Source organism: Stenella coeruleoalba (assembly GCF_951394435.1).
Source record: "Stenella coeruleoalba genome assembly, chromosome: 3".
NCBI lineage: Eukaryota > Metazoa > Chordata > Mammalia > Artiodactyla > Delphinidae > Stenella > Stenella coeruleoalba.
The window spans coordinates 86,658,211-86,682,166 of NC_137148.1; positions in this window are offsets into that span (position 1 = coordinate 86,658,211).

The following is a 23,956-nucleotide window of genomic DNA, read 5'->3' on the forward strand; positions in this document are numbered from 1 at the left end:
TCAATGTGACACCATATTAACAAATTGAAGAATAAAAACCATATGATATCTCTATAGATGCAGAAAAAGCTTTTGTCAAAATTCAACACCCATTTATGGTAAAAACTCTCCAGAAAGTGGGAATAGAGGGAACCTACCTCAGCATAATAAAGGTCATATACGACAAACCCACAGCAAACATCATTCTCAATGGTGAAAAGCTGAAAGCATTTCCTCTAAGATCAGGAGCAAGACAAGGACGACCACTCTCACCACTATTATTCAACATAGTTTTGGAAGTCCTAGCCATGGCAATCAGAGAGGAAAAAGAAATAAAAGGAATACAGATTGGAAAAGAAGAAGTAAAACTGTCACTGTTTGCAGATGACATGATACTATACATAGAAAATGCTAAAGATGCTACCAGAAAACTACTAGAACTAATCAATGAATTTGGTAAAGTTGCAGGATACAAAATTAATGCACAAAAATCTCTTGCATTCCTATACACTAATGATGAAAAATCTAAAAGAGAAATTAAGGAAACACTCCCATTTACCATTGCAAGAAAAAGAATAAAATACCTAGGAATAAACCTACCTAGGGAGACAAAAGACCTGTATGCAGAAAACTATAAGATACTGATGAAAGAAATTAGAGATGATACCAACAGATGGAGAGATATACCATGTTCTTGGATTGGAAAAATCAATATTGTGAAAATGACTATACTACCCAAAGCAATCTACAGATTCAGTGCAATCCCTATCAAATTACCAATGGCATTTTTTACGGAACTAGAACAAAAAATCTTAAGATTTGTATGGAGACACAAAAGACCCTGAAGAGCCAAAGAAGTCTTGAGGGAAAAAAATGGAGCTGGAGGAATCAGACTCCCTAACTTCAGACTATACTATAAAGCTACAGTAATCAAGACAATATGGTACTGGCACAAAAACAGAAGCATAGATCAAAGGAAAAAGATAGAAAGCCCAGAGATAAACCCACGCACCGATGGTCAACTTATCTATGACAAAGGAGGCAAGGATATACAATGGAGAAAAGACAGTCTCTTCAGTAAGTGGTGCTGGGAAAACTGGACAGCTACATGTAAAAGAATGAAATTAGAACACTCCCTAGCACCATACACAAAATAAGCTCAAACTGGATTAGAGACCTAAATGTAAGACCGGACACTATAAAACGCTTAGAGGAAAACATAGGAAGAACACTCTTTGACATAACTCACAGCAATATCTTTTTTGATCCACCTCCTAGAGTAATGGAAATAAAAACAAAAATAAACAAATGGGACCTAATGAAACTGAAAGCTTTTGCACAGCAAAGAAAACTATAAATAAGACGAAAAGACAACCCTCAGAAGAGGAGAAAATATTTGCAAATCAATCAACTGACAAAGGATTAATCTCCAAAATATATAAACAGCTCATGCAGCTCAATATTAAAAAAAAAATAACCCAATCCAAAAATGGGCAGAATACCTAAATAGACATTTCTCCAAAGAAGGCATACAGATGGCCAAGAAGCACATGAAAAGCTGCTCAACATCACTATTATTAGAGAAATGCAAATCAAAACTGCAATGAGGTATCACCTCACACCAGTTAGAATGGACATCATCAGAAAATCTACAAACAACAAATGCTGGAGAGGGTGTGGAGAAAAAGGAACCCTCTTGCACTGTTGGTGGGAATGTAAATTGATACAGCCACTATGGAGAACAGTATGGAGGTTCCTTAAAAAACTAAAACTAGAATTACCATATGATCCAGCAATCCCACTACTGGGCATATACCCTGAGAAAACCACAATTCAAAAAGACACATGCACCCCAGTGTTCATTGCAGCACTGTTTACAATAATCAGGACATGGAAGCAACCTAAATGTCCATCAACAGATGAATGGATAAAGAAGATGTGGTACATATATACAATGGAATATTACTCAGCCATAAAAAGGAACGAAAATGAGTCATTTGTAGAGACATGGATGTATCTGGAGACTGTCATACAGATTGAAGTCAAAAAGAGAAAAACAAATATCGTATATTAACACATATATGTGGAACCTAGAATAATGGTACAGATGAACCGGTTTGCAGGGCAGAAGATGAGACACAGATGTAGAGAACAAACGTATGGACACCAAGTGGGGAAAGCAGCGGGAGGGTGGGGGGTGTGATGAATTGGGCAATTGGGATTGACATGTATACACTGATGCGTATAAAATTTATGACTATTAAGAAAAAAAAAACTCTAAGGGTAACTAGCATTACTCTATTTTTTTTATTCTACAGTGTGAGTTCAGCCATGCTACTTAATGATTCTCTTATCATCATAAAGCCCTGAACCAATGAATCATTTTAGCTGTGTTTACAGTATGATAGCTAAACCAGATGGACTCCTCCTTATTAACCATTCTTTTATTTACAATGGACAAGCCAAAAAAGTATTATCCCTTAAAGAATATTGCTTTCAACGTCTTTATTCCTATTTGAGTTTGCTGCATGTGGCAGAGTAGTGACTAGAAAGTGAATTTATTCAACAAATTCTTAATGAAAGTGCCAGGCTTTATGCTCTGTGCTGGGGATACAGACATGAGTCCTCACAGAGCTCACTGATTTTAGAGACAGACATGTAAGCAGATAACACATGGTACAAAGTTCTAAATGTTATTACTGAACTATAAAGGCAAAGTCATGGAGTGGATAGATAGAGTGGAGGGTGACAAAGAGAGGTGGGAAGTTATTATAAAAGTCTAAATAAAGAAACAATATCAACCTGTTTTATTTTATCCATAGCACTTAACACCAGCTTGAATTATTTTGTTCATTTTTAAGGATAATTTTGTCATCTTTTTCTCAGCCCTAGATTTTAAGGTCCTTTCCCTCTGCATGGTGTCCTCGGTGTCTAAAATAGTGCCTGACACATAGTGGGAGCTTGCTATTTATCACCCCACCAAAAAAATATATATGTTCCAACACCCAATACCTCCGAACATGATCTTATTTAGAGAAAGGATCTTTACAGAAGTAACCAAGTTAAAATGATGTCATTAGGTTGAACCTCATGACAATCCAATTACCTAATCTAATATGACCAGTGTCCTTATAAAGAGCAGAAATTTGGACCCAGTAACAGACACATAGGAAAGATGATATGAAGAGACACAGGGAGAATACAGCCATCACAGGTCTCAGAAGGAACCAACTCTGCTGAGACCTTGATTTCAGAGTTTAGACTCCAGAACTGTGAGACAATAAGTTTCTGTTGCTTAAGCCACCCTGTTTGTGGTAACATGTTATGGCAGCCCTAGCCAACTAATACAGAGGTCAAGGTGTCTTTGTACATGGAAGAGAGGAATGAGATGAACTATATTAGAGGAAGTAGAGGAAATGGTAGAGACAAAAGATAGTTCTGACTGGATTTTGTGATAAATTGGGTCTGGGAAGTTAAGGAGAATGAGGAATCAAGTACAATTTAATACTCATTACTTTGGAAAGATTAAGAATACAGAAGAGAAACAAGTTTTGATTGTCCACGTGCATATTTGTGTATGTTTGTAGGAGGTAGAGAGATTCAATGCAGGAGAGTTTAGCTATAGATAAGCATCCACAACATCCATGTGAATATTTCTAGCAAGCAATGGGGAATATAGGTCTGGAACCAGAAGAATGGGAAATGTACTCATGGGAGTCCTCCAGAATTGTAAATGGTGTTTCTGTCATAAGTGCAAATGAGAGCTACTAAGGAGAACATACAAGTTGTGAACAGAAATTGATCATAGGTGAGTCTTTCTAGGGAAAAATATTATCATTTATGTACAATGAATAGGAATAAGATTAAGCAGAGGAAGAGGAGAAAAAATGGGAGAAAATGATTCTGTAGAATTCGAGTGAAGGGTGATTTTCAAGAGATTAGGGTTGAAGCTGGGTTATGAAGGATTGGGAGTGAAAATATCTCTTTATATTGGATTATGTGTGGAGCGTTTGGGTCAGAAGCCAGCATGGGGATAACTGAGGAGTGAAGGGATTTGGAAAAGAGAACGCACATTTCTAATATAAAGTTCTGAGTGTTCTAAATCCATTGACTGATAATGCCCAGGGCCAATCCAAAGAACCTGAAAACATTCAAACAACACTTACCTATTGCAGGGTCCAATCTGGGGGACCCCCCCCCCCAGAATTTATGAACAATTTCAAAATGCTTGAAACATATTTGCTCAAGAAAATGCTTCATAAATTTTAATTCAATGTAGGAAAATGGTTTTGTTAATGGAATTGGAAGTTTAATTGTCAGCAGTATATATATTTTGCAAATTTTTGAATAGGAATTTTATTTCTTAAGATGCAGAGTTTGTTTTATCAGCAAAGTCTTTTAAAACATGAGGTCTTTGAGCAGGACTTTTGAGAGATAGAATTAAAAAGATTCTTGATAGTTTGTGCATTTTTAACTGACTTCAGAACAAATTATTTATTACTAATAGTTTCCAATAGTAATATAAGACCCCATTCTCCATGGAGACAGAAACTTCATCTGCTTAGCACATCATTGTATTCCCATAACTTGACACGGAACCAGGTTCAAAAATGGGTACAAAATAAATATATAGTTAATATTTATAGTGCTTAACTCAGCTACAGTGTTCATTCATATGGACCTTCTCATTGGGCCTAAATATATCTAAATTCTTTTATTTTGGAAAGACTGAGACAAAGAACTTCATATGTACTATATTAAAATTAATTTGTGTCCAGGCTTATCTACTAAAACATCAGAAAGTATAAATGAGTATTTGTAGAAATTTTATTGGCATTGCATTCCAGATAAAGTTTGTTAAAGCAGAACAATGTGAATCTAATTCAATTTTTAAACTTCAGGTTTCAATAAACAACATTAAATGTTACTGCAACAATATCATTCTCAGCACAGTGTGACTTCTTACAGCATTGCAGAGAAAGATAACCAAATTTGGGGGCAAAGTAAGTTTGTTCTTACGTTAAGCTTCATAAAATGCATTTCACTCAACACACTTATGGTGAAGTTGGTCATTTCAACTACCAGTTTTTTTTCTTCAGCTCCAAACTTAGTAGAAGAACTTTAACTTCCAACACCTTTGATCAGTAGATGTCATTTCTATAAAGATTAATTATACAAAGAGATAATCTTCTAAATATGAATATGAAACAACATAAGACAGATTTAAATTTGTGAAAATGTTCAAATTTCATTTGTATACCTCTGAAGTGTCTTCAAAATTACAGACTAGGAAAACAGTCCATTTTCACTGATACTTAAGAGCCTGGATAAAAACTTTGGGTAAAGGGACAAAAACATTACTATAATCTTTACATTATTTCAATCCCTCAATGTATATAGGCAGAAATGCACCAGGACAGTGAGAATTGTTTATAAGAAAGAATATGTTAAAATATAATGCTCCAAACAGATCCTGGAAATTGTTAAATTCTTTGTAATGCTTTATTTTAAATAAACTAATAAGATTACTCCATTGAAATAAAAACAATGCAAAACTCTTATTCATTCAGTATGGAAAAAATATGGAGAAATAGATTACAAATTAGGCAAGCGTATTTACCCTGTCATTAAACTTACTTTAAATCGAGAGGTATGAATAATTCTCCTTTATCCACACCTTCACACTGACTCATACTTTGTCCTTTCTGTGGCATAAACTAGTATTACAGCATTTTCATGAATGGATGCATTAATAATAATATGGCCATTTATATTCAGACTCCAGCAAACCTCACCTTGAGGGACCCTTTGTCTCATTGACTTGATTCATTATGAGTCTAACTAACAGGATTGCAGCTTCTCAGTATCAGTTTCCTATTTAGTTCTAATTTGTAACATCATAACCTTTGCTTAACCTTTCATTCAAGGAAGTCTTACAGTTCCTCTTCTAGCCAGAAAAATTGCATAAATATTTAAATGTTAATTCAGAGAGAGTAAGAATGATGTCAAAAATGTCCCTTAGAGCCAAAATTTCTGTGGATCTAGAGTAGTAGCATTATGATATGACCTAAAAATTCAAAAAGTATCATTTTTCCCCTCTAGCTTAAATATTGTTTGTTCATGAAAGATTTTTTAAAATACCTGGAGGGTCTGAGGTCATCCTCCCTAATGTCTTTTTATTTTAAAGACAAATGGGAACTTGTCAAATAGCTCAGAAAATCCTGCAAATAATTATGGAAATGCCAGTCAAGAAAGCTGCATTTCCTTACTTCTAAAAATGTGGCTTTGATAAGTCAAAAAACTTTTCAACCTGCTTATCTTGTACATTACGCCCACAAAATCCCTGAACTAATCATAGCTTATGAAACCATGTTGTCAAAATAAAAAAATTTATAAAGGTATATAAACTTGAGATTAGATTAATTTCAGCAGTCATTCAAAGTAGTAATTTAAATACAGAATTTGAGATAAATGCTTCCATTATTAGGTAGATATCTTATTTTAGAAGAGTAGTATGAGAATTCTTGACAAGCCAAATGATCAAATTTAAAAGTACTATATGTGAGAGTTTTAGATTTGGGAAGATTGCATACTCAACCTGAAAATTTATTCCAATTAAAATAATATTCAGCTCACCAATTTTCATCTTTTCTTCTAACATTTCCTAGAGTAAAAGCCTTTTGATTTAAAATATAGAGAGGTAATTACTGCTCCTTCAGTTTTTAAAGGTTATTTCTCTTCATGTTTCCTTTAGGGTCCTGGATTTGTGCTGAACTAATCATGATTTGCAGGCTTGAGGACTTTGGTTTCTATGCTGTATAGTGCACTCTGTAATCCATGTTGGTTGGCATTCAGAGTGCCATGTTGATCTGTCACTTAGTGAGTGGAATGACAAATCGTATCAATTCCCAAACAAAGTATCGGTAAAACATTACAACAACAAACACCACAAGATATTACATGAATTCAGTCTAAACTGGATAACATAAACCCTACACACAGGCCAAATATATTTTCCCAAATATTTATGGTGACTGACACATCTTATGAAAAAGCCTCTCTCCTTACAACTAAGAGGAGAGAAGAAGTTCAAAGACCATGTGCTCAGGAAAATTTCTTAATTCTGGAATAAGGATTGGTTAGAAAATAATAAGATAGTATCATATCGAACACGATGGTTGCAAAAGAATCATGAAAGCTCCCTGTGGATTTCATCAAATGGAACTTCGAGGTTTAAAGGGAAGTTAGTCCAGAGTGGCTGATCAATACTCTTTCAATCAGATGGCTTATAAAAAACCAGAATTAAGTTGGTATAACACAATCATCTAAAGTAAAAGTGACAGTTACAGAGCAGGTACATGAGAAAGACAAATGCTATATCATTAATGTAGTATTGTCTATGCACTTGGTACAGGACCTATTTTATAAATGAAGGAATGGAGATTCACACATATTCAAGAGCACAGAGCTATTAATTGCTAAACCAGCCCCAGTTCTTTTGACAGTAAGTCCATCTTTATTCCCACCTGACTACTTATACTCATTGAGTTCCATGAATTCAAAAACTTTCAAAAAATATTTTGCAGGCCACCATAGGGTTACTAAAGTTTTATTTTGCCAAGCACATTAAAATAAAAACAAAAAGCCTATGTAACAGTAATCATCAGTTCACAAAAGAAAGGACATTTTATTCTTTAAACTGAAAAGAATTGTCATTGAAAAAAGTTCACTATTTCTTTTTATTTTTTTGTTTTCATTTCACCACACATTGGTGAGAAATTTACATCGAAGTGGGCTAGACCCCTGCTTAGAAACCCTGCTTTTTGCCATAGCTGTCTTCAGGTATCAGCCCAGGATATGTACTAGAATTTTATTATAGTTGAATCACCTGGAAGTAAATTTTTGCACACCCTCCAAAAGATACAGCATATATCTTTCAACCTAAGGCATATTTAGCATTTTATTTTTTTCAAATTGGAATGGAACTAAAATTTTCAATATAAATATTTAATATCATTATTTCTTTTTCTCTACAAAAGCTGTATTTAATTCAGCAATGCATCTTATAATCATTGATAGCATAGTCTTGCATCAAATGCTGTATGTTTTGAATGAACTGATATACGTTCAGACAAAAAATGTAAAATATATTAGATAATTCCCAATCCCCAATATCTAGTGACAGGAAAAGTACAGGCACTCAAGTGAAATGAAGAGATAGATTTCTGTGCTCTCAAGATACCTTTGCAAGATTCTAATTTCGTAACCAACATTCTCTAAGAAATTGAATGGTAACAAAAAGTAGTTGGAGTTGAGGTTTAATTTATTTATTTTTGCCTATAAATAACTCTTTTATATAGGGTATCAGGAAATGATGTGCTCTAGTTAATCAAATATTCTGGTTAATAGACTATTACTCTACTTAAGACCATGCATATATCACTGATTATGAAAAATTAAACCACAATAAAATATACTTAGCACAGAAATTATGCTGGAGTAAAGTATTATCTTTTTTTTGATGACTCAAAATGTACTTTAAAGCCTCACATTCACCATTATGAAAAATCAGGTGCTGTGGTATAGAGAAGAGCCAGGTAATAGAACTCTTAGTTTAACTGGACATCAAATAAACTGTATTTGTTCACATTTCATGCTCTTTAATAAATTAATCCAAAGTAACATTGTAATTATTTTTTTTAAATCTCAAAAATGGATTTTCTTCCAATGTTGCTTTCTTCTCTATATGCTTTACAGACACATAATGGTATACTTTTATCCTATTTTTTTCACTAAATATTGCATCATAAGTATTTTCCATGTTTAGTGACAAAATCTTGATAATAGTGAATTTTAAATGATTGAATAATACTTTCAGCCTGATTTACCATAATTTTGTTAAACTTTTCTCAATTTTTAGCCATTTTAGTTGTGCTGAGATAAACATCTTTGTTATATATTTCTTAAAAGCACTTATCACTACCTGAAGTTATTTGTTTGCCTAATAAATTATTTTTGTCTTTCTTATTAGAATAGAGTTTCTGTGAGAGCAGGAATTAAGTGTGTCTTATTCATCACTGTATCCCCAAGCAGAACACCAAGACACACCATATGAGTTCATAAATATTTGGTGGGTATATGGAGTTATCATGCATATTTTCATTTGCTTAGGAATAGTTCCCCAAAATATGACTTTGGGTCTTGTTGGGTTTTGCCTCTAGTTGCATGAGTACACTCAAGTTACAAAGTCTACATAAGAAGGTAGACAGTCTGAGTGGTTCTTATAAAAATACTTGGAAAACTCAAAGTTGGTAATGAAAGCAGCCTGAGAAAGAGACAGAATGAGCATGAGAATGATCAAACAGGATTCAGATGTTTGAAGAAAACTTAAGAGCCTGGGGAAGCAATAGTGAACAAAACATAGAGGAACCAAGAGGATCATAGAAGGGGAATTATTAGTGAAAATTGGCTATTTAAAGTATAATTTCTGTTTAGAATTAAAAAGTCTAAGGGAGGGAAAAAAGGGGAGCTAATAGCAAGAATAGAAAATTTTCAGTAAATTAACTTCAATGAACCCCCCAAACCAAGCTAATTATCAGAATCCCCTAGAAACTATTAAATAAAATTTAATACTTTTAATAAAAATTTCCCAGCATCAGTCCTGGAAATTCTAGTTCAGCATCTCTGAGTTTTGACCTGGTAATTTGTATTTTGAAATTTTCCCCTGGACATAAACTAAATTTGGTATCATTTATTATAGAACACAAAGGATGTAAAATAAAAAGAAAACTTAATGCTAATATGTTATGGCTTAGTCATATTACACTCAGATTCTGTATATTTTTATAAATGTTAGAGAATTCTTTAAAATATTATATCTACCTCTATATCAAATTGTCTGAAATACTTCTAGATCTTTTGTTCAAACTATATTATATCTCGACTCTTAGTGACCAAATAAAGGGACACTGCCATAGAACAATTTCAGTTAGACTCTTCTTCAGCATGTGTTTTTCTGAGCTCTAAGTTGAACACAATCAACTGTATTTTATTCAATTCACAGAAGAGCTATGATGTTATCATAGTCCATCATCAAATTTTTATAGACTTCTTACTTTGTATGAGTAACTTCTATTAAAGTCAATGGGAATCATACCAATGATGCCTTGGAAAAAATCTGAAAACATTAATACAAAGTGCCTGTTAGTTGAACTGCCCCAGTATTTGATCATTTTTATTTTATTGTGTCTTAAAATTCAAATCATCCAAATTACTTTCCATAAAATATGACTTCTTTCCCAGTTCAAATTTTTTTGTTAATCACAAGCTGTTTTTATTTATCTTCTCTAAAATATCTAACTGATGGGAATATAATGGTCTAGCACTGAAATCTCTTAGAAAGGTTGCTCTCACAAGATTTGCACTCCTGCTTTGTAGATCTGTATATTTGCCTTTGTCCTGAGTATATAAACCCCCAACCTCTTAGAACCTATAATTTTTGAAAATGGGAATCTAGCTTACATAGGAACTGGGTTTTTTTTTGTTTGTTTGTTTGTTTGTTTGTTTGTTTTGCAGTACGCGGGCCTCTCACTGTTCTGGCCTCTCCCATTGCGGAGCACAGGCTCTGGACACGCAGGCTCAGCAGCCATGGCTCACGGGCCCAGCCACTCCGTGGCATGTGGGATCTTCCCGGACCGGGCCACGAACCCGTGTCCCCTGCATCAGCAGGCAGACTGTCAACCACTGCGCCACCAGAGAAGCCCAGAAACTGTTTTGAAATGATGCTAGAGTATATGCTGAAGGTTTAGGTACACTTTAGGAAATATATAAGCTCCATGCTTTAAACTGTCATTAGTCTCAGAAAGATGTTAGCTATTTCATGAAGACTTTAGGTAACTTTCATTAGATGAGTAAAAAGCATATTTAGTACTACAGAGAACAAACAATATAAGAACTTGTAAAGAGATTTTCTTTCAACACCAGAAAATTGTCTTTTCATCTTTTCATTTCTTATTAGTAGAATAACCAGAATAAACAGGGGATTTCATACCTGTGAGTCTCACTTGCCTCATATGTAAAATAGGTGTAATTTAATCTGCCCTACCTAGGCCACGCCAATATACTGAAGATCAAATGAGCCAATATGAGTGGAAGCATAATAAAAATGTAAAGGGTTACACAAATTTAAGAAATTGTTATCGTTATGTTCTATGAAATCAATATAAATGTCTGGAGTTTTATTGGATTTTTCAATATATTTTCAAAGAAGATATGATAGTTGAGAGTTTCTATAAGAGATTCTGAAATAAATTGACTGGTAATGAAAGTGTTTCCATTAAGCATGTGTAGTTCATTAAGTTATTCCACATGGCACCCAAATCATTAGTATCTTAAATGTAGCAAGGAAGATTGTGAACCAGTGATGACAGACATAAATCTACTACAAGAGACAGGGTTACTTTCCATGGAGTAAGTGTTCAGCTAATTCTTGCTATGACTACAGAACACTTCTATTTATTTGCTTTTTTACCAAGATTCCCCATTCATTTCTGAAATCTTAAAGAGTTTCCTTACAACCATAGTTTGTTTTTTTTTTTTTTTTAAAGAAACACATGGTGCAAACTGACTGTTAAACATCCGCATCCAGTTCATTTAGCACAGAGCACTGAATCACTGTCTTGGCAATAATGAATTTGCTTTCCAGATTAAATCAAACTACTTATATTCTGGTTACTTGACTATGAAGTCATGTGGCACCACTTTTAATTTGTTTATACCATATTACTCATTCGTTAAGGAAGATCTACACATACATTGTTCAATGGAGAAGGTCACTACCGTTATACACATTAACACAATGATGATTCAAAAATGTCGCTACTGATGGTTTTATTCCCTCCTGTGAGCAAGGTCTGAGATACTTATACCAGCAATGCCTCTTAACTGCATAGTTCAAATATCGCCATGTGCAAAACTGTAGCAATTTGTATGCTATAAACTTAAGTTAAACTTTGTCAATGCTGTTTTCAATTTATCTTAAAAGAAAAAGAGAGGGGTGGAGTCAAGATGGCATACTAGGAGGACATGGAATTCATGTCTCCTCACAACTAGGGCGCCTACCAGGCACTGGTGGGGGACCACGAACACCTAAGGGGATGGGAGGAACCAACTGTAACTGGTTGTTTCAATTATAGTTTTATTTTTCCTAATATATTTTTTATCTTTCTAATTTTATTTTTTTTCTTTGATATTGTACTGTATATTGTACTTTGATATTCTTTCTTTCTTTTCTTTTATTTCTTTTTTTTTTTTTTTTTACCGTGCCATGAAGCTTGCAGGTTCTTGGTTCCCAGGTGGGAGGTTTGGCCTGAGTTCCTGTGTTGGAGCTCCAAGTCTAAACTGCTGGACTAACAGAGACCCTCAGACCCCAGGGAATATCAACTGGAGTGACGCCTCCTGGAGGTCCTCATCTCAGCACCAAGACCAGGCTCTATCCAACTACCTGAAAACCCCAGTGCTGGACGTCTCAGGCCAAACAACCAGTAAGACAGGAATATGTCACCACCCATCAAAAACAACTAACAAATAAAAAATGAAACAACAAAACAATTTGTTACAGACAAAGGAGCAAGGTAAAAACCTACAAGACCAAATAAATGAAGATGAAATAGGCAACCCACCTGAAAAAGAATTCAGAGAAATGATAGTAAAGATGATCCAAAATCTCGGAAACAGAATGGAGAAAATACAAGAAACATTTAACAAGAATCTAGAAGAACTAAACAGCAAACAAACAGTGACGAACAACACAATTACTGAAATTAAAAACACTCTAGAAGGAATCAGTAACAGAATAACTGAGGCAGAAGAATGGATAAGTGACCTGGAAGATAAAATAATGGAAATACCTGCTAGGGAGCAGAATAAAGAAAAAAGAATGAAAAGAATTGAGGACAGTCTCAGAGACTTCTGGGACAACATTAAAGGCACCAACATTCGAATTATAGCGGTCACAGAAGGAGAAGAGAGAGAGAAAGGGTCTGAGAAAATATTTGAAGAGATTATAGTCGATAACTTCCCTAACATGGGAAAGGAAATAGTCAATTAATTCCAGGAAGCACAGACAGTACCATATAGGATAAACCCAAAGAGAAACACGCTGAGGCACATATTAATCAAACTATCAAAAGTTAAATACAAAGAAAAAATATTGAAAGCAGCAAGAGAAAAACAAAACATACAATGTAACCCCCATAAGGTTAACAGCTGATCTTTCAGCAGAAGCCCTGCAAGCCAGAAGGGAGTGGCAGGACATATTTAAAGTGATTAAAGAGAAAAAACTGTAGCCAAGATTTCTCTACCAGCAAGGATCTCATTCAGATTGACAGAGAAATTAAAAACATTACAGATAAGCAAAGTTTAGAGAATTCAGCACCACCAAACCAGCTTTACAACAAATGCTAAAGGAACTTCTCTAGGCAGGAAACACAAGACAAGGAAAAGACCTACACTAACAAACCCAAAACAATTAAGAAAATGGGAATAGGAACATACATATTGATAATTACCTTAAATGTAAATGGATTAAATGCTCCAACCCAAAGACATAGACTGGCTGAATGGACACAAAAACAAGATCCATATATATGCTGTCTACAGGAGACCCACTTCAGACCTAGGGACACATACAGACTGAAAGTGAGGGAAAGGAAAAAGATATTCCATGCAACTGGAAATCAAAAGAAAGCTGGAGTAGCAATTTTCATATCAGACAAAATAGACTTTAAATTCAAGACTATTACAAGAGACAAAGAAAGACACTACATAATGATCAAGGGATCAATCCAAGAAGAAGATATAACAATTGTAAATATTTATGCACCCAACATAGGAGCACCTCAATACACAAGGAAAATGCTAACAACCATAAAAGGGGAAATCGACAGTAACACAATAATTGTAGGGGACTTTAACACCCCACTTTTACCAATGGCCGGATCATCCAAAATGAAAATAAATAAGGAAATACAAGCTTTAAATAATATATTAAACAAGATGGACTTACTTGATATTTATAGGGTATTCCATCCAAAAACAACAGAATACACCTTCTTCTCAAGTGCTTATGGGACATTCTCCAGGATAGACCATATCTTGGGTCACAAATCAAGCCTTGGATAATTTAAGAAAATTGAAATCGTATCAAGTGTCTTTTCCGATCCCAACATTATGAGACTAGATATCAATTACAGGAAATAAACAGTAAAAAATACGAACACATGGAGGGTAAATAATATGATACTAAATAACCAAGAGATCACTGAAGAAACAAAGAGGAAATCAAGAAATACCTAGAAACAAATGACAATGAAAACACAAAGACCCCAAACCTATGGGATACAGCAGAAGCAGTTCTAAGAGGGAAGTTTGTAGCAATACAATCCTACCTCAAGAAACAAGAAACATCTCAAATAAACAACCTAACCTTACACCTAAAGCAATTAGAGAAATAAGAACAAAAACCCACAAAGTTAGCAGAAGGAAAGAAATCATAAAGATCAGTTCAGAAATAAATGAAAAAGAAATGAAGAAAACAATAACTAAGACTAATAAAACTAAAAGCTGCTTCTTTGAGAGATAAACAAAATTGATAAACCACTAGCCAGATGCATCAAGAAAAAAAGGGAGAAGACTCAGATCAATAGAATTAGAAATGAAAAAGGAGAAGTAACAGCTGACACTACACAAATACAAAGGATCATGAGAGATTATTACAAGCAACTATATGCCAATAAAATGGTCAGCCTGGAAGAAATGGACAAATTCTTAGAAAAGCACAACCTGCTGAGTCTGAACCAGGAAGAAGTGGAAAATATAAACAGACCAATCACAAGCACTGAAATTGAGACTGTGATTTAAAATCTTCCAACAAACAAAGGCCCAGGACCAGGTGGCTTCACAGCCGAATTCTACAAACATGCAGAGGAGGGCTAACACCTATCCTTCTGAAACTCTTCCAAAATATAGCAGAGGGAGGAACACTCCCAAACTCATTCTACGAAGCAACCATCACCCTGATACCAAAACCAGACAAAGATGTCACAAAAGAAAACTACAGGCCAATATCTCCGATGAACATAGATGCAAACATCCTCAATAAAATACTAGCAAACAGCATCTAACAGCACATTAAAAGGATCATACACCATGATCAAGTGGGGTTTATTCCAGGAATGCAAGGATTCTTCAATATACGCAAATCAATCAATGTGATACACCATATTAACAAATTGAAGGATAAAAACCATATGATCATCTCAACAGATGAAGAAAAAGCTTTTGACAAAATTCAACACCGATTTATGATAAAAGCTCTTCAGAAAGTAGACATAGAGAGAACCTACCTCAACATAATAAAGGCCATATATGACAAACCCACAGCCAACATTGTTCTCAATGGTGAAAAACTGAAACGATTTCTTCTAATATCAAGAAGAAGAAAAGATTGCCCACTTTCAACACTATTATTCAATAAAGTTTTGGACGTTTTAGCCACAGCAATCATAGAATAAAAAGAAATAAAAAGAATCCAGAAAAGAAGAAGTAAAACTGTCACTGTTTGCAGATGACATGATACTATACATAGAGAACCCTAAAGATGCTACTAGAAAACTACTAGAGCTAATCAATGCATTTGGTAGAGTAGCAGGATACAAAATTCATGCACGAAAACCTCTTGCATTCCTATACACTAATGATGAAAAATCTGAAAGAAAAATTAAGGAAACACTCCCATTTACCATTGCAACAAAAAGAATGAAATACCTAGGAATAAACCTACCTAAGGAGACAAAAGACCTGTATGCAATAAACTATAAGACACTGATGAAAGAAATTAAAGATGATACAAACAGGTGGAGAGATTTACCATGTTCTTGGATTGGAAAAATCAACATGGTGAAAAAGACCCAAAGCAATCTACAGATTCAGTGCAATCCCTATCAAACTAGCAATGGCGTTTTTCACAGAACTGGAACAAAATATTTCACACTTTGTATGGAAACACAAAAGATCCTGAATAGCCAAAGCAATCCTGAGAAGGAAAAATGAAGCTGGAGGAATCAGGCTCCCTGACTTCAGACTATACTACAAAGCTACAGTAATCAAAACGTATGGTACTGGCACAAAAACAGAAATATAGATCAATGGAAGAGTATAGAAAGCCCAGAGATAAACCCATGCACATTTGGTCACCTTATCTTTGATAAAGGAGGCAAGAATATACAATGGAGAAAAGACACCCTCTTCAATAAGTGGTGCTGGGAAATCTGGACAGCTACATGTGAAAGAATGAAATTAGAACGCTTCCTAACACCATACACAAAAATAAACTCAAAATGGATTAAAGACCTAAGTATAAGGCCAGACACTATAAAACTCTTAGAGGAAAACATAGGGAGAATACTCTTTTATGTAAATCACAGCAAGATCCTTTATGACCCACCTCCTAGAAAAATGGAAGTAAAACAAACAAACAAAAACAAATGGGACCTAATGAAACTTTAAAACTTTTGCACAGCAGAGGAAACCATAAAAAAGACAAAAAGACAACCCTCAGAATGAGAGAAAATATTTACAAACTAAGCAACTGGCAAAGGATTCATCTCCAAAATATACAAGCAGCTCATGCAGCTCAATATCAATAAAACAACCAACCGAATACAAAAATGGGCAGATGACCTAAATAGACATTTCTCCAAAGACATACAGATTGCCAGCAAACACATGAAAAGATGCCCAACATCACTAATCATTAGAGAAATGCAAATAAAAACTACAATGAGGTATCACCTCACACCAGTCAGAATGGCCATCATCAAAAAATCTACAAACATGGGCTTCCCTGGTGGCGCAGTGGTTGAGTGTCCGCCTGCCGATGCAGGGGACGTGGGTTCGTGCCCCAGTCTGGGAAGATCCCACATGCCGCGGAGCGGCTGGGCCCGTGAGCCATGGCCGCTGAGCCTGCGCATCCGGAGCCTGTGCTCTGCAATGGGAGAGGCCACAACAGTGAGAGGCCCGCGTACCGCAAAAAAAAAAAAAAAAAAAAAAAAAAAAAAAAAAAAAATCTACAAACAACAAATGCTGGAGAGGGTGTGGAGAAAAGGGAACCCTCTTGCACTGCTGGTGGGAATGTAAATTGGTACAGCCCCTATGGAGAACAGTATGGAGGTTCCTTAAAAAACTACAAATAGAACTGCCATATGACCCAGCAATCCTACTACTGGGCATATACCCTGACAAAACTCTAATTCAAAAAGAGTCATGTACCACAATGTTCATTGCAGCTCTATTTACAATAGCCAGGACATGGAAGCAACCTAAGTGTCCACCGATAGATGAATGGATAAAGATGTGGCACATATATACAATGTAACATTACTCAGCCATAAAAAGAAATGAAATTGAGTTTTTTGTAGTGAGGTGGATGGACCTAGAGTGTGTCATACAGAGTGAAGTATGTCAGAAAGAGAAAAACAAATACCGTATGCTAACACATATATGTGGAATCTAAAAAAATATATATATATATTTCTGATGAACCTAGGGTCAGGACAGGAATAAAGACACAGACGTAGAGAATGGACTTAAGGACAAGGGGAGTGGGAAATGTAAGCTGGGATGAAGTGAGAGAGTAGCACTGACATATATATATATACTACCAAATGTAAAATAGATAGCTAGTGGGAAGCAGCCACATAGCACAAGGAGATCAGCTCAGTGCTTTGTGTAAACCTAGAAGGGTGGGATAGAAGGGTGGGAGGGAGACGCAGGAGGGAGCAGATATGGGGATATATGTATATGTATAGCTGACTCACTTTGTTATACAGCAGAAACTAACACAACACTATAAAGTAATTATACTCCAATAAAGATGTTTAAAAACAACAAAAGAGAAAGAGGAGAAAAGTGAAGTTATCATAGCTAATATATGTGACATGAACATCTGCTAATAATAAGCTAGTCAAAATTAGTTTAAGTCTATCAGGAACAAGGTGAATATAAATGGCCCAAGACAAGGTATCCAGGCTGATGAAGAGACTGCTGTAAGGATATCACTGAGATTCTTCATTTTTTTACTATCTGCCAGCCCTGGTCCTCTCCTCTCTTAAGTCCTGGGTTCAAACTGTCACAATGCCCTCTCAAATGCCTCTCCACTTCTTAGGCTGGCTACTTAGACCCAACCAAGAACTGTAACATGCATTTTTTTTTCAATGCTCTTCTCTCATTTACTTTCCTTGTCAATTTGACTATTGCCCCTTTCTAACCTAATCCTATAACCTTCCTGAACTTTACCACAGGATGTGTCGCACCAATCCATCATTTTTAACAAAGAGGTAAGGCTGCCCTACTAGAAAGTGACAGATTCTCATAATTTGAGCATACAACTTTAGCCAAGCAAATCTACTTGTGAACTTCCTCTCTTCCTAACATTTCTTCCACTCTCCCATGAATTCTAAAGGCTACTTGAAAGGAAAATAGAAGACTTTCAAATTAGCCCCATGAAGTTTCACCCTGGCAACACCACTTATTAAGTGTTGTGACCTTGGATAAGTTACTTTCCTATTCTGAATCTTGAATCATCTGTAAAACAAAGATAAATAATATTCACTTCATGAGATAGTGGTGTGGACTAAAAGTGATCATGCATGTAAAAAATTAGCATAGTACATGACACATAATATATACTCTTTAAGTTGTTGTTTCTGAATTTGAAATTAACATTCCTCTTTTAATGAAATTGTTCCAGTTCTCTCCAATTAAGTATTCTGGAACATTCTTTGTAATTTATCACACACTTTTCATTTTAAAAACTACTTCATATGTTATCAGTCAACTTCTGCTGAAAGTTAGTTACTTAAAACAATGATCAATAATTATTTCTCTGTATTGACTATAACTTTGTGGACTGGCCAGGCTGGTCTTGTGGTCTAGCCTCAATAGCATAGGATGGTCTCACCAACATGTTTCGGACCTCAGCTAGAACTGTTGGATAGCTGCGTTAGAACAGCTGGGGGTCTTTCACTCCCCATGGCTTTATCTCCCGGTAGGTCAGCTCAAATTTCTTCACTTGGTAATAGAAAGATTCCTGTAATCAAAAGAAAAAAGCCCCAGTACTTAAGTCATCTTAGTGTCACATCTTTAGACACAGAGAAAGCACTCAAAAGAATACAAGCTTTGAAGCCTGAGAATGCTGGGTTAAAATTCAGTTTCTACTACTTGTTCACTGAATGATCTTGAGAAAGATTTTTCATCCTCTATATAAATCAGTTTTCCTTTTCTACAATGTATGTTAGTAGTACAGGGGTAGTGATAGAGTTAAATAAGATAACATGTATAATTTGATCAATTCAGCATTTAACAACTGGTAGAATACATGTTAGTTGCCTTCTACCATCACCTGTTTTTCAGCTTTTTTTGCTACTACCACCAACACAATCACTACTCCTCCATTCTGTGACATAAAAAGCCCAAGATATCACAAAGTTCCTTACCTGTGAATTAAATATTGCTTTAGTTATTATATCATTAGATTAAATGTGTATCTAGAACCGTGAAATCCACATTTTCATACTTAGAACAGGAAATAATATCTATCAGTACTACTTCTAATTATAAGCTGCTCTAAAGCCAGGGTCCACAGGTAAAAACTAAAGGATTCAGGGCACAATGAAATGAGTCTAGTTTCTCTAGTGCCTTAAAATAAATAGATTTCAAAAGAAATAAATAAACCATAAAGACTACAACCAAAACTTTGAGAAATGTTTTCTTTATTAGAGTTCTTTAAAGATACATTAAAATCCTTATTTTAGAACATGCCAAGATGTGTTTGAAAAATACAGAAAACTGTTTACAATAGCATAAGATTATTAGGGTATTTTCTATTGACCTAGTACTTCAAGGCTATATAAATGAATAGCAAAGAAAATAAGTGTACAAATGAGTAAGACTAATATTAAGAATATTTAGATACTAGAAAAAGATAGTCTAATTCTTTACAATTTCTTTAAAGTATATACCCTTGTTGGGGCCATTATATATCAGTAATGATGCAAAAGTCCATGTGTTAAACTACTTTATGTCTAAAAATAAGATTGATCTCTTCAAGACAACACATGTTTTAGCTTCTACTGGGAAGAAAAACCTGCCTTTTCACTTCATAAACTAAAGGTGTCATTCTTCTCTTCCCATCCCCCTTCCCCTGCTCCACTTATCCTCAGAGGAGGAAAAACTTATTTGGTTGTCACATTTAGGACACTGATCCACTGGATATACTACTGGGCAGAAACCCACAGGTTCCCTCAATGCCACATCATCTTGTTCTCTTTTCCTTCTCATGTGAAGACTTGGACTTTTGGGAGTTCTCATTGATGTAGACTTAAAAGCTAAGTGAGTTGTTTGGTCTATGAACCTGAGGCAGATACTCTGACACAGCTGACCAGAGAGCTCAGCTTTGGAGCACCAGACTGCTGGTGAGCTACACATACAGTAGCTCATGCTGTCTCATTTGTCATTGTTTCTGGTGTGCATAACTTCTTCAAGAACTTCATTTTTTAAAATATCTTTATTAGAGTATAATTGCTTTACAATGTTGTGTTAGTTTCTGCCATACAACAAAGTGAATCAGCTATAGGTATACGTATATCCCCATATCCCCTTCCTCTTGAGCCTCCCTCCCACCCTCCCTACCCCACCCCTCTAGGTTGTCACAAAGCATCGAGCTGATCTCCCTGTGCTATGCAGCAGCTTCCCACTAGCCATCCATTTTACATTTGGTAGTGTATATATGTCAATGCTACTCTCTCACTTCGTCCCAGCTTCCCCTTCCCCCTCCATGTCCTCAAGTCTGTTCTGTTTCTTTATTCCTGCCCTGCCACTAGGTTCATCAGTACCATTCTTTTAGATTCCATATATGTGCATTAGCATACAATATTTGTTTTTCTCTTTCTGACTTACTTCACTCTGTATGACAGACTCCAGGTCCATCCACCTCATTACAAATAACTCAATTTCATTCCTTTTTAAGGCTGAGTAATATTCCATTCTGTATACGTGGCATGTCATCTTTATCCATTCATCTGTCAATGGACACTTAGGTTGCTTCCATGTTCTGGCTATTGTAAATAGACCTGCAATGAACATTGTGGTACATGACTCTTTCTGAATTATGGTTTTCTCAGGGTATATGCCCAGTAGTGGGATTGCTGGGTCATATGGTAGTTCTATTTGTAGTTTTTTAAGGAACCTCCATACTGTTCTCCATAGTGGCTGTATCAATTTACATTCCCACGAACAGTGCAAGAGGGTTCCCTTTTCTCCTCACCCTCTCCAGCATATAATGTTTGTAGATTTTTTTGATGATGGCCATTCTGACTGGTGTGAGGTGATACCTCATTGTAGTTTTGATTTGCATTTCTCTAATGATTAGTGATGTTAGTCATCCTTTCATGTGTTTGTTGGCTATCTGTGTCTTCTTTGGAGAAATGTCTATTTAGGTGTTCTGCCCATTTTTGGACTGGGTTGTTTGTTACTTTTGATATGAGCTGCTTGTAAATTTTGGAGATTAATCCTTCATCAGTTGTTTAGTTTGCAAATATTTTCTCCCATTCTGAGGGTTGTCTTTTCATGGTTTCCTTTGCTGTGCAAAAGCATTTAAGTTTCATTAGATCCCATTTGTTTATTTTTAATTTTATTTCCATTACTCTAGGTGGTAGGCCAAAAAAGATCTTGCTGTGATTTATGTCAAAGGGTGTCCTGCCTCTGTTTTCCTCTAAGAGTTTTATAGTGTCTGACCTTACAGTTAGGTCTTTAATCCATTTTGAGTTTATTTTTGTGTATGGTGTTAGGAAGTGTTCTAATTTCATGCCACCAGAAAAGTACTAGAGCTAATCAATGAATTTGGTAAAGTGACAGGGTACAAAATTAATGCACAGAAATCTCTTGCCTTCATATACACTAACAATGAAAAATCAGAAAGAGAAATTAAGGAAACACTCCCATTTACCATTGCAACAAAAAGAATAAAACACCTAGGAATAAACCTACCTAAGGAGGCAAAAGACCTGTATGCAGAAAACTATCAGACACTGATGAAAGAAATCAAAGACAATACAGATAGAAAGATACACCACGTTCTTGGATTGGAAGAATCAACATTGTGAAAATGACTCTACCACCCAAAGCAATCTACAGACTCAATGCAATCCCTATCAAATCACCAATGCATTTTTCACAGAAATAGAAAAAAAAATTTACAATTTGTATGGAAACACAAAAGACCCCAAATATCCGAAGCAATTTGAGAAAGAAAACAGAGCTGGAGGTATCAAGCTCCCTGACTTCAAACTGTACTACAAATCTACAGTAATCAAGACAGTATGGTACTGGCACAAAAACAGAAATATAGATCCATGGAACAGGATAGAAAGCCCAGAGATAAACCCACAGTCATATAGTCACCTTATCTTTGACAAATGAGGCAAGAATATGCAATGGAGAAAAGACAGTCTTCTCAATAAGTGGAGCTGGGAAAACTAGTCAGCTACATGTAAAAACAAGAACTTCATTTTTTAAAAAATTATTTACAAGGCCTTACTTGGACATACACTATTCTCTGACTATAACAGAGAGTGCCAGACCAATCCCTCTGGTATTCATCCATATGTATTATAGCAAGATTTTAACACTTCTTAATTAAATATAGTGACATGACATAGTATCAGGATACCCTATTTCTTCTGGAACTCTACCCCATACCAAAGGAAAAGTAACATCATGTAGATGAGGATCAAAAGAACATACAGAGATAATAATACCTGTCCTACTGAAACACTGACGTGAAAATAAAAGGTATCTATGCCAGAATTTTACATTGCTATACTGGGAATCTAGAAAGAAGTTAGAATCCTAGATTTTCATAAAATTCTATCAGTGTAACTTGTTTATCCAGAAGACAAATGCAGAACAAAACAAACATACATGGAGTACTTGACTATGAGCCAGGTGCTGCTCTAAGACTTACTTGCATTGTGCCCTTTACTCCTCACAAGTCCATGAAGCTTAGAAGAGGTATTGTGATTAACTCAAGGTTGTAAACATAGAAGGTGATGAATCCAGGATTCACATTAGGTAGTGGTCTAATTCTAGAGTTTGTAGTCTTAACTTCTTCCCAGTGCTGCTGCTGAGGATCATATCTTCCAGTGGACAATACTTATTCAATTACTGAATATGCAAGGACCTACCATGTGCAAAGCAATCCAATAGATGATGCATAAAATACTATGATTCAGTTATAGTTATTCAGAGGACAGTTATGGTGCCTGTCCTCAAGGAGTTGACAAACTTGTATTACACTAAAGCATCACAAATACCTCACATCCAAAGTGTATATAAACATATGGGTGTAATGTGAGTAATGATGAAGTAAGTTGTTCAAAGTATACAAGGGGGGAAAAGGCTATTGCCTGCAAGGAAGACCTTGGGTAAATTCTCTTCAGGGATTTTCTTCACTGTGATAAAGAAAATCTTAGATCACAAGTTAGATTTTAGTACTATACAAAAGTAAATATCATGACTTTCTCTGTTCCACAGCTGTAGAAGAATTGTCAGGAACATGCTTTATCCTGATTGAAGTTTAAAAAAAATAGCTAGTCACTTCAAATTTAGATGTTTCTACATATGATGACCACATGTGTTTTGAAGTATTTATTAATCAAATGTAAATACGTGAATAAGATCAAACTCTTCACTAGCTACTTGGCTTTGATGAATTGTCATCACTTACTTCTGTTCTCTATAAATAGATAATGCACAATGACTTCAATTCACTGCTGAGTTATTCCATATCTACTGGGTACAAGGCATGGTAGTACGTCTGCTGGCATAGCAGTAGGGCACATAAAGGTGAAATAGATCAGTG